This window comes from Otolemur garnettii, unplaced genomic scaffold (assembly GCF_000181295.1).
Source record: "Otolemur garnettii isolate 467f Iridium unplaced genomic scaffold, OtoGar3 scaffold00177, whole genome shotgun sequence".
Lineage (NCBI taxonomy): Eukaryota > Metazoa > Chordata > Mammalia > Primates > Galagidae > Otolemur > Otolemur garnettii.
This window is the reverse complement of record NW_003852572.1, coordinates 1,270,825-1,283,153: the sequence shown is the minus strand read 5'-3', so window position 1 is coordinate 1,283,153 and position 12,329 is coordinate 1,270,825. Positions and strand designations below refer to the sequence as shown.

At 37.7% G+C, this 12,329-nt stretch overlaps 2 pseudogenes across 1 annotated transcript; one reads left to right on the top strand and one right to left on the bottom strand.

Annotated features, from left to right (window-relative positions):
- The first annotated feature begins 5,951 nt into the window (after nt 1-5,951).
- On the top strand, nt 5,952-9,380 carry LOC100947512 (annotated as a pseudogene). The gene is made up of 2 exons (XR_154681.3): nt 5,952-5,956; nt 7,849-9,380. The product of XR_154681.3 is annotated as a 26S proteasome regulatory subunit 4 pseudogene (transcript).
- A 1,569-nt stretch (nt 9,381-10,949) lies between these two features.
- On the bottom strand, nt 10,950-11,453 carry LOC100947829 (annotated as a pseudogene).
- Between the last annotated feature and the right edge of the window lie 876 nt (nt 11,454-12,329).

Genomic DNA, 12,329 nt, shown 5'->3' with positions numbered 1-12,329 from the left:
TTTTTTTTTTTTTTTTTTGCAGTTTTTGGCTGGGGCTGAGTTTGAACCCACCACCTCCAGTATATGGGGCTGGTGCCCTACTCCTTTGAGCCACAGGTGCCACCCATAGTTTTTCTATTTTTAATAGAAATGGGGTCTCACTCTTGCTCAGGCTGGTCTGGAACTGCTGAGCCCAAGGGATCTACCCACATTGGCCATCCAGAGTACTGGGATCCCATAGCAAGACCCTATCTCTAAAAATAGCCAGGCACTGTGGCAGGGGCCTGTAGTTCTGGCTACACAGAAGGCTGAGGCAAGAGAATCAGTTGAGCCCAAGAATTTGAGGTTGCTGTGAGCTGTGATACCAAAGCACTCTACCGAGGGTGACAAAATGAGCTGTCTCAAAAAAGAAAAGAAAAAATTCTTATCTACATATCTCAAAGTCTTCCAAGCTTGCAGATAACTTTTTCTTTAATGCACAAATGAAATATTCTAGGAGCTGAGGGAGTTTTAGCTTGCAGCCTCCTCCCCTCCACGCTTGTTTCTTCTCTGAGTTCCTTCCAGTTGTGTTTTTGCCAAGAGAGAGACTTTGTCTCTGGGTCACCTGAGCCAGTCTGCACGGCACGCCATTTCTTGACTGTTGCCTAGTACTGAATCATGTTTTCTCTCCTGAGATTCCTGCCCTCTCTCTCTCCTCCTGCACCCACATGCGATAGCAAGCTCCTCTGTCACTCTTCACACTGTCAATCAGGAGATTCTTGTGTGTGGAAGATTTTCCCGGAGGTTGCATCTGATGGAGACTAAACTAAAATAGAGAAATGTTCCAACACTGGATGCCACTTCCACTTCACTTCCTGCTCTCAAAATCTGCCCTTTCTGAACACCACTTTTTTGCCAGTTATCAGATGTCCTCATCTGGTTTCACTCAGGCTGACATCCCCAAATTTCCAAACCCAAGCTTCGGGATACTTATTACGCAGTGTAAGCTGGTTATTTGGTGTAAACTGCTCTTCTATACGCCTGGTTTCTGGCTTTTCTCTCCAAATCAAAGAGCTCTCTGTAAATGTATTTCCCAAAAAACAGATCCATGGCTAAAATACGCTATCTCACGCCTCTGAATGCAGGAGCAGCAATTTCTGTTGTGTGAGCTACTTTTTCCTTCCTGTTACAAGGCCTTGGGAAAACCAGAGTGCCCCGAGGGAGTACACTGCCATGTGCCCTGGACGATGGAGAGATCAGGCAAGGTTTTTGAGTGTCGTAAAAAATTAACTTTACTATGAAAATATTATGTATGGTGTTGCCTAAACCAAAACACCTTAATATTTAGAAAATAATACAGAAGTACATCATCTTCTCAACTCTTTTTCTTTATTAAATCATAGCTGAGTACATTAACGCATTTAGGGGGTACCATGTGTTGGTCTTATCAAGGTAGGGTTAGCCACACCATAGAATCAACCCCAGAGTCTTACCATGTTTGGGTTTATTACTTGATTATTAAATGCTCCATTGTGGGAGCTCTTTCCCACCTTCCCCCATCTTTACAATCCAGGCTGAATTTCTGCAGAAACTGCAGCCACTCAGAACACTTTACTTGAAGTGAAAGAGAAAAAGAGTGTGCTTAAAACTCACACAGACTCTGACATGGCAGGGACCTGGTCACATGGTTCCAACCTATCCAAAGGGAGGCTGGGGAGAATCTCGGCGTGTCCTCAGGCAGAGGACTTGGTCCGAAAGTGGCACTGGCTCTCCCACAATTCCTATTCCTAACAAACAAATGGCCTCACCGACCATGAAACATTATAGTATTTCAATCGTTTGACTCCTGGATGTTTTACTTCATGCTAGATTTTCAAGTGCTAAGGTGCAAGATCTTAGCAAAATACCTTCAGCAGAAAGAACTAGGTCTAGAGTGATCTCAACCATGTTACCTGGCAGATATGGTTAATCCTCACGACCGAGCCTGGGGCACAGGAAGAGAATGCTACTTTATAACCGAATGTCTCCCGGCATTTAAAGAACTCATCAAGAACGTTTGAACTCACTATAAATTTCAGAGTTCCTAAAGTTATTCCTTTTTGCCCATCAGCAATTTGTATACATCATATATTAAAGTCAGCCTCAGCATATTGCATTTTTATAGGTTTCAGCAGCTGAATCACCTCATTAAATTAATCTTCCTAAGCATTTTCATATTTGACTGTCTTATGTAGACATAAAGAATGTTTCTTTGGCTATCAGACTTTTCATACTGTTAATCACAAAGATACTAGTCCTACTTTCTGTAAAATTCTATTTTTGTAAAACCACATTTTTGCTGTTGTTTGATCTACCAAGCAAAAAGTAAAAATGTATTTCTCTCTATCACAAAATATAATCCATGTCCATCACAGAAAGCCACAAACCAGGAGAAGAAATGATTCATTATCTAAGATCGCTCACACCAAAATATTCAGTAGCATCATTTTAGACATATACCACCAATCCGTGCGCCATTCTGTGGATACACACACTCTCACTCATTTTCATTTTTGAAAAAATTTGATAATACAAAATACCCAGTAAAAAAGGAGCAGGGACTGTGAAGGCAGCGATAAATTTAAACAATCATTCAAGTAAACCAACCCTCAGTCCAACATGTTCACTCTTTATTAAAAATGTATAGTGAATGCAACATAAGAAACACTTAAGTTTAGTTGTGCAATTCCTAGAATAGAGATTGAAGGCAATATTCAGAATCTAGAAACTGGAAGCAACTGGAAATTGTCAAATGAGTATATTCCTTTTGGGGGGGGATAGAGTCTCACTATGTCACCCTGGGTAGAGTTCCGTGGCATCACAGCTCACAGCAACCTCAAAATCTTGGGCTTAAGCAATTCTCTTGCCTCAGCCTTCCTAGTAGCTAGGATTACAGGGGCCCTCCACAATACCTGGATATTTTGTTTTTGTTGTTGTCATTGTTGTTTAGCAGGCTCTGGCTGGGTTCAAACCCACCAGCCCCTGTGCACGTGGCCAGCACTCTAATCACGAGCTTCGGGCACCAAGCCTTTATTATTTTTTATGAGAAAATTTGTACCTAACTTAATTTGCAAATGTCAAGACCTCTTTGGATTTTTCTTACCACCACTACCATCCTGTTAAACCACTGATAAAAAACAGTGCATTGTCTATCAACAAATTGGGAGGGAATGACAAAAACACCAATATCATAATCTGGTTTGCACCTCTCTGATTATGCAGGTATCTTGGTCAGCTGAAAATTGAATAGTTTCATGACTTTTTCTTTTTTCCTTTTTCTAAGAGACAGGGTCTTACTCTGTCACTCAGGCTGGAGTAGGTTAGCTCAAGTAATCCTTCTGCTTCAGCCTTCTGAGTAGCTGGGCCACCATGTCCAGATTATTATTATGAATTATTATTATTTGTAGATACAATGTTCTTACTATGCTTCCTAGCCTGATCTCAAACTCCTGGCCTCAAGCAATCCTCTCACCTCAGCCTCCCGAGCTGCTGAGATCACAAGTGTGGGCCACTATGTCCAGCCTATTTCATGATTCTTAAGTAAAATTCATCAAATATATAATGAGAATTTTGCTTTTAAATTCCATTTGTACTCAAATATTATCCAAAACAATAATTTACAGCCTATTGTATTTTTCATTCATTTTGTTACATATGTTTGTAACAAAGAACGTATTTCATGTTAGACCTCATCTGTCTCATACAGTATACATATGTGAGTATTTATCAAGACATAGATATATACAAATACATGCCTTGAATAATTATTATCAGTCTGACTAATAATGACAGTGGCTAAGCAATGCATAAAATACCAGTGTACTTAGCATTCAAATTCTAGTTCTGCAATTTAGATAACTAAACAAATCACTTTTGATTTATGCAGAATTTCATTGAACTTATATTTCTTAGGTATTCTCTTGGGCTACAAGAGATTTTCATATTTTTTTCTTTGAACTTTTAAGTTAATACTTTGTGTAATATCAATTGATGCATTTGCTGTCTCTACTTGCTGTGAGAAATGCCTGCTCCAAAGAAGACTTTCATAAATCCATGAGTTGAAATCATTCTGCTTTATTTATGCCCTTCCAGGACAGCAAATATTCACAAATTATTTCATTAGCTGTGTTCACAAGATTCTCAGTTCTGTTATATAACTTTAAATTGTGTCCAAGAGATACCAAGTTTGTGATCCAAGGAAATTAGACTGGCTCCTATTTCCTTATTTCAAAATGTCTTCTTGTCATTTGATTTTTTTTAGGAACTCTTTGTGAAAACTAATTTAGAAAATAGTGTGGTCATGTTCAGTCATGAACATTTAACTCTCTTACTCTCTTTATCAACTATGTTTAATTCAAGCAATTTTTTTCATTCAAGAGGCCTTCCCTTTCTTTGCAAAATAAATAAAATAAAATGTGAACATTCCTATTTGAAAGAATGGGAGAAGAATGAAGAATGTATTAATGTGTAGTTTCTCTTTCTTTCTGCCACTGTTATCCTTTTACTCTCTATATATACAAACATAATCTTTCTTCTATTTTTATAATTTGTCTAAAAAAAGATATTCTCATAGTAATTCTGTGTTTATTCACTACAGAGAATAATGGATAAAAAACATTATCTTTAGAGCAGGAAAATTCATATAAAAATGAAACATAAATTAAAATCTTGAAAGTTGATTTGTTTGTAATACAAATGGAATTAATACATTAAAAGTTGTATCCATTGAAAACATCAATCATGGTAAACAGCCTAAGTCATTCATTCATTCATTTTTACTTAATTAACTAGCAATTAGGGTTTTTTATTAAAGAACAATTTTCAATGTCAACAATACAAAGAGTTTTAAAAAATACATGCTTTCTGTCTTCACAAAAAAAAATCTAGTGAATGTAGTTGTTGAGTCAGAAAGTTTTCCTAGAGTAGAAAGAGCACATGTGAATATTTTTATTGCATTTTAATTTCTCAACCTTGCCAATTATTTATCTATTTCTTGCTGTAATTTTGTGTGTATTAGACCTCTATCAAGTTGCAAGAGGCAACATTGGAAATATTTTAAGGTTAGTAAATTGCAAATATATTATATATTTAATGAAACATAATTCTATTAGTAAAAATAAGCTAAATGTTTCTTCACTAATAAAAGAAACTCTGGTCCATGATAAAGTAAAGTATACATATGTTTGATTACCCAAACATTCTCAGAAATGCCTTTCCATATTCACATAGTAGCATAAATTATGCCCAGGATTTTTAGTAATAAGAACCTTACTTTAAGGATCAATTTTATTCAAACTCCTTATTTATCAGTAAAGAGATAGGAAGATTAATAACCAATCAACTATTTGATTTTTATTGCAAAAATGTATGATGTCCAATAATTTTTCTCCTCACTTTTTATTCTTGTCTCCTAGATTTCTCTGCTTGGGCCCTCTGTATTAAATATCAAAAAAATTGTACTGTCTTACTCCAGAACTTCTGACTTCACTTTTATTTCTCAATTCCAATAGCATCACATCTCTTTGGGGGCCTTAAAATATCAGTTACTTTCACGCACTTAGAGAATCCAGTCTGTATCTCTCACTCCAGGACACAGCCTGGGTCTTTCAGGACGTGCAGTCTCCCTGACACTGCCTTTCTTGGCTATTCTCAGAGGTGCATCCTGAGCCCCAATCGCACTGACCAGGCATCTAGTGGGTCATCATGTAAGTGTCCCTAAGAAAGTCTCTTCCTACGTCTGCTTACCTCATATAAGAAGCAAGATCTTCAGGTTTGATTTGCAAAATATTTCCATTAATAATCAGCAATTTTTCTAAAATAAAATTGACATACTAAAATTTAAGTAGTCCTTCTAAGAAGGAATTATCATCTGCAGAGGTAACCCTGGTGATTATTTAATCCTTACTTTTAAATATTGCTGTTTCCACATCTCTGAGGCCCTTTCTTTATCTTCAGATCTGTGCCTTGCCATTGCCCACAGAGTGCTGTGTATGAGGCATTGTGCCTGACCCTGCGCCCCTGCTGCCCTGTACCCACCCTGCTTTTTCTGGCACTGTCCTCTTGGTTGATTCTGATGCATCTTCAAGGTTTTTCTCAGATTCCTCGTTATATACTTTTTTTTTTTTTTGGAGACAGAGTCTCAAGTTGTTGCCCTTTGGTGGAGTGCTGTGAAGTCACAGCTCACAGCAACCTCAAACTCTTGGGATTAAGCAATTCTCTTGCCTCAGTCTCCCAAGCAGCTGGGACTACAGATGCCTGCCATAATTCCTAGCTTTTTGTTGTTGTTGTTGCAATTGTCATTGTTGTTTTACTGGCCCAGGCTGGGTTCAAACCGCCAGCTTTGGTGTATGTGGCCGGGCGCCCTCCCCACTGAGCACCAGCACCGCCTCTATAACATATTTTTCTTTATTCCTCACAGAGCAGTAATTAGCCATCTGCCTCTGGGCCGATTGTTCTCTCTGGCCATTGTTTCAAAGACTGCATAGCATAGGCATGATACTTATATGATACTCAACAAGTGCTCAAATAAATAGATAGATTATTATTATACAATAAATAGATTATTATTCAGGATAAGCTACAAATGCCAAGACAATGGAATCCTCTGAACTTTTTCACCAGTGCCCAGGTTTTGCCAGATTCTGGTTCAATTTAGTACATTTTATCAATGCCCATAAAGTAATCTTGCTTCTTCAAAATGCTCAGCTTCTCGCCAAGCTGGTTTTACGTGCTTTTCTATTCATATAAATACGCTTTTGCTCACTCAAATAATTTCCTTTCCCATAAACTTACTAATAAAATCCTGACAACCAAATCTTAGCACGTGATATAACTTACTTGCTTTCAGGAAGAAGACTTGGAAAACTGCATTGCAGAACTCAAATCAGAAAGCTTTAAATGGGCACAAAGCTCCATGTTAACAGCGCATTTAAGATTTCATTTATCTTAGCATTTTTTTTTTTCAGTGCTAAAGCCGTGATAGATGCCATCATTACCATGTCTCTGGGTCAGACCTATTCTCCTTCACACTAAACTAAGAACCACATCAGGACCAGAAGAGATTCTTATTGTGACATTTGGCTGCTACTACAGGCTCCTAGCTTGGAGTAGATCAGTTCAGCCCTTCTTCATTTCTGCTGTCACGCTTACAGCCATAAAGAGTTCTGTTAATGGATCTGATGTTCCAACCGTCAGCATTCCCTGTAAGATCATAATAGCAGAAAACACTTACTTAAGGTCAAGAACGACTCTTATCTTGTTTTACTCTTATTTTGGTAATGGTCGACTACTCAGAAGTATTACTTAGAGCTGGTATTATATTCCGTGTTGTCCAACAAAGTTGTGAATAGTCTAATGAGTCATTAATGAGTGATCTTTCACTGAGCTGCAATATTGTCCTATTTGTACAAGATAATTTCAGATGAAATTGTGAGGAGGCTGTTGAGAAGATTAAAGGACATAATAGGATGCCTGAGATACAAGGTTTAACGTCAAGTTTCAGTAAAGGTCTAAGGAAGCTATTACTGTTGCTTTTGTTACTATCAGCAATAGCAGTAAGCAATACCATAATGCACAAAAAATACTTATGAATATGTTTTCAAACTTGATTTCAGTAGGTATCTATTGGCCATTTTTGGAAGAGTTTATATTTATTTTTCATTGAACTCAGATTTAAAATATAGTCACCATGTTTGACATCATATAAATCCAGTACACTTTTTCCCACAACAAAATTCCAAGGTTGAAACACATTTACTTTATGTAGACCGCTAGTGAAAAAAATCATATCCATTAAACTTTTTCATATAAGCACAATGTTCAATTAAGGAGAGTAGAGAGCAAGCGGCCGAGACAAGATGGGTCAAAGTCAGAGTGGTGGCCATGGTCCTGGAGGTGGCAAGAAGGATGACAAGGATAAGAAAAAGAAATATGAACCTCTTGTACCAACCAGAGTGGGGAAATAGAAGAAGAAAACAGGGACCAGATGCAGCAAGCAAACTACCACTGGTGACACCTCACACTCAGTGCCGATTAAAATTGTTGAAGTTAGAGAGAATTAAAGACTATCTTCTCATGGAGGAAGAATTCATTAGAAATCTGGAACAAACGAAACAATTAGAGGAAAAGCAAGAGGAGGAAAGATCAAAAGTGGAAGATCTGAGAGGAACCCCAATGTCAGTAGGAACCTTGGAAGAGATCATTGATGACAATCATGCCATCGTGTCCACATCTGTGGGCTCAGAACACTATGTCAGCATCCTTTCATTTGTAGACAAGGATCTGCTGGAACCAGGCTGTTTGGTCCTGCTCAACCACAAGGTGCATGCCGTGATAGGGGTGCTGATGGATGACACAGATCCCCTGGTCACAGTGATGAAGGTGGAAAAGGCACCCCAGGAAACCTATGCTGATATTGGGGGCTTGGACAACCAAATCCAGGAAATTAAGGAATCTGTAGAGCTTCCTCTCACCCATCCTAAATATTATGAAGAGATGGGTATAAAGCCCCCTAAAGGGGTCATTCTCTATGGTCCGCCTGGCACAGGTAAAACCTTGTTAGCCACAGCAGTAGCAAACCAAACCTCGGCCACTTTCTTGAGAGTGGTTGGCTCTGAACTCATTCAGAAGTACCTAGGTGATGGGCCCAGACTTGTTCGGGAATTGTTTGAAGTTACTGAAGAACATGCACCTTCCATTGTGTTATTGGTGAAATTGATGCCATTGGGACAAAAAGATATAACTCAAATTCTGGTGGTGAGAGAGAAATTCAGTGGACAATGTTGGAACTGTTGAACCAGTTGGATGGATTTGATTCAAGGGGAGATGTGAAACTTATTATGGCTACAAACCGAATAGAAACTTTGGATCCAGCTCTTATCAGACCAGGCCGCATTGACAGGAAGATAGAGTTTCCCCTGCCTGATGAAAAGACTAAGAAGCGCATCTTTCAGATTCACACAAGCAGGATGACCTTGGCTGATGATGTAACTTTGGATGACTTGATCATGGCTAAAGATGACCTCTCTGGTGCTGACATTAAGGCAATTTGTACAGAAGCTGGTCTGATGGCCTGAAGAGAACGTAGAATGAAAGTAACAAATGAAGACTTCAAAAAATCTAAAGAAAATGTTCTGTATAAAAAACAAGAAGACACCCCTGAGGGGCTTTATCTCGAGTGAACCACAGTTGCTATCAGGAAAATGGGAGTTAACCTGACCCCAGAGACATGAGGTTGGAGAAGCTGCCCAGAGTCGTCCATGTTCTGATATTAGCAAACATCCTCTGTATCTTTTGGAATATGATGTGTAAGCTGCCCCTTGGGTAGCCTTCATCTGCTGGTCAGTGTGCAGCACTCTGCTTCCCAATAAAGCAGGCTCTTTTCACAGACAAAAAAAAAAAAAAAAAGAAGGAGAGTACTTACAGAAGCCCAGCATTCTATTTTCCAGATAATAAATGTTTCATTATTATTGTTAAAACTGGTAAAGATTCAGACTTGAATTTTGACTCATTTATAATCAACACAAAACTAATCATGAAAATATTTCATTTTGGTCTTGGCTACAGTTTTGAATCTCTAACATTTATAAAGACCATTAATTGATGGCATGTTTTTTGATGATATTATTATGAAAAATATTTTGTTTGATTTCTGTTCCCATAATTCTTGAATTTAACATGCTAAGAATAAGTTAGCATTGATGTGACATTAAAAAAGAAGATATTTATTCCTTTTATTCTTTTGTTCCTTTTAACAGAGAAAGTTTCAATTTGTTCCAAGCCTAAAATATCTACTGTTCATTAATTTTCTTTTCAATAGAGAAAATTTGGCCTCATTTTTGACATGCGTTGGTGAAATTAAATAATACTATCTTGTCTTCATTCTTGCGTTAGTGAATAGTTAATTCCATTTATTGCAAATCATTCTAGGTTTTCTCATGGAAATGCTCTGAAGTTTTCTATGTAATTTAGATTTTTAAAAACAAATGTTAATACCAAAAAATATTAAGTAAGTAATAATAGAAGTGACCGGCAGAGGTGGCAAAAGTTGTGGCTGTATTATGTTACTGATTTAAATATTTTTTATAGAAAAAAGTAAATGAGTGTGTTTTTTCAGTAAATAGGTTAAAGCTAAAAATAAAAATAATTTCTACATGTGAGCAGATGTGCAACATTTTGGTGAGTAAAACACATTATTCTGACATACAACTTGCATTCATGTGATGACTACAGTGTCACAAGATGATGACATATTCTGGGTAGCAATAAAACCTTTCAGTCATCTTAGAAATGATTAGAAATCAATAGAAAAATTGATTTTCTTTGTTCAACAATTTCTGTCATAATATGCCTCCAAATTGAGATTTTTTTAAATGATTTTTAATGTCATTTGAATGAGTAAAGATCTTTGTTAGAAGAAGTATGTAAATTTTAAAATCATGATTTCAGGAATGACTTCTTATTTATTTTGATTGCTTCCTACGCAGACCTTAATTCTTCTTTAAATAGAATAGAATTTATAAAAAACAGATGTAAAATACAGAGTCCCGCTTTGTCACCCTCCATAGAGTGTTGTGACATCACAGATCACAGCAACCTCCAACTCTTGGGCTTCAGGGATTCTCTTGCCTCAGCCTCCCAAGTATCTGGGACTACAGGCACCACCACAACACTGGGCTATTCTTTGTTGTTTTGCAGTTTGGCTGAGGCTCGGTTTGAACCCATCACCCTGGGTATACAGGGCCAGCACCCTACTTACTGAGCCACGGGCCCCACCCTATATATAATCTGTTATTAAACTCCTTATGCGCTTACAATAAAAAAACATTTAGAAATTCTTGAATTCTAGAAATTGTGACCAGTGAACCTATTTGGCCTTCACATATTTTCTAAATTCCCTCTTGAGAACCACATTAATGTTGTCAGCACAGCAGTCCAATATGAATGGAGCAATTCTATTTCTTTTTCCTCTTCTTCGGTGGTTCCTCCTCGGAGCTGTGATCTGTGCTGCTGCTACTAAGAGATGGGATGTGAGTCTGAGCCAGAGGACCAGGGACAGCTGGTGGAGGAGGCTGCAGACGGTGCACCAGTGGGGCTTTCAGCCGAGTCCCTGTGTTCTGCGGAGGGTGAGGCAGGCGTCTCTTCACCGCCTGATGAAGAGTCACTGGCTGAACGGCCACTGCTGCTGCCACTGGAACTGCTTAGCTTTGAGACCTTTTGTTCTTGGTCTTTCTTTCTGCATTCGTTTCTCCAATGCCTTGCTGAATAACAACCTGTTTTCTTTTTTTTTTTGAAAGCTTTCTTCAGTTCTGCTGTTTTTGAAGGCCTATGCAGGTATTTTCTTTTTCCTGTGCTTTTGTAAGTCCAATGTCCAAATTCCAAGCAGTTCTGACATCTCACACGTTGCTTATTTGCTTCAGCTTGTCTTGGGCTACGAGCCGATGCATGGGACTCCCCATCTGAGCACGGCCACTTGGAGTTTTTTCAAAAAACAGAATTTTTAATGAATTCAGTTGATATAAGAGACATTTTCCATATCAACATACTCATCTAACTATTAAGAAAACATGACCTAGAGCTAGAATTAAGCTTTAAGACTGTTTGTTCTGCCTGACAGCAATTTACAGAAATAATCCACTCCATCAAGCAAAAGTGTATGATTTATGGCTAAGAAATTAGTCATTTAGTAAAGCTCTGGTAATTACCAATGAGAATTTTTAAAAATATATTTATGTTAATCCACAAATAATTGAAGCTGAAGGAAATGACTTTAAATGTTATTTTTGGAAAAACTAATATGTGCTATGGAGCAAGTATTGTACTTTGCTTTCACGGTGCTGGCTTCTTTTCTTTAAAGATTTGCTCATTTACAATTCAGATGTCTTCAGGGACAAGTTTTTTGGCTATTATTTTTCCTTCAGTATTAAAAGTTCTAATAATAATTGTTAAGTAAATTAGCATATTTAGATAAGTGCATGGCACAGCAATGCAGGATTCTTTTCTACAAAATATTTTTACTTTATATTAAATCAAATGATTTTGTGCATTATATTGTCAGTAGATTTCGTAAAATAATATTACAACAAATAAATCAGCCAAAATGTGGCATGGAACTGTAACAGAGGGAGAGTCCTGAGAAAGGGTAAAAATATGTTCTCTTCCCTTAAAACCCCCTCACCATTTGGAGAAGTAAAACCTGAATGCCTGCTAGGCCCAGTGATCAATTGGGAGGGGAGCATCCTTTGGTCTTTGTACCACAAGTGGCTTAACAGAATTGTCCTGGTGGATGTCATGAGATTGTCTTCCCCAGAGATGGGATGGCTCAGAGCCATCAA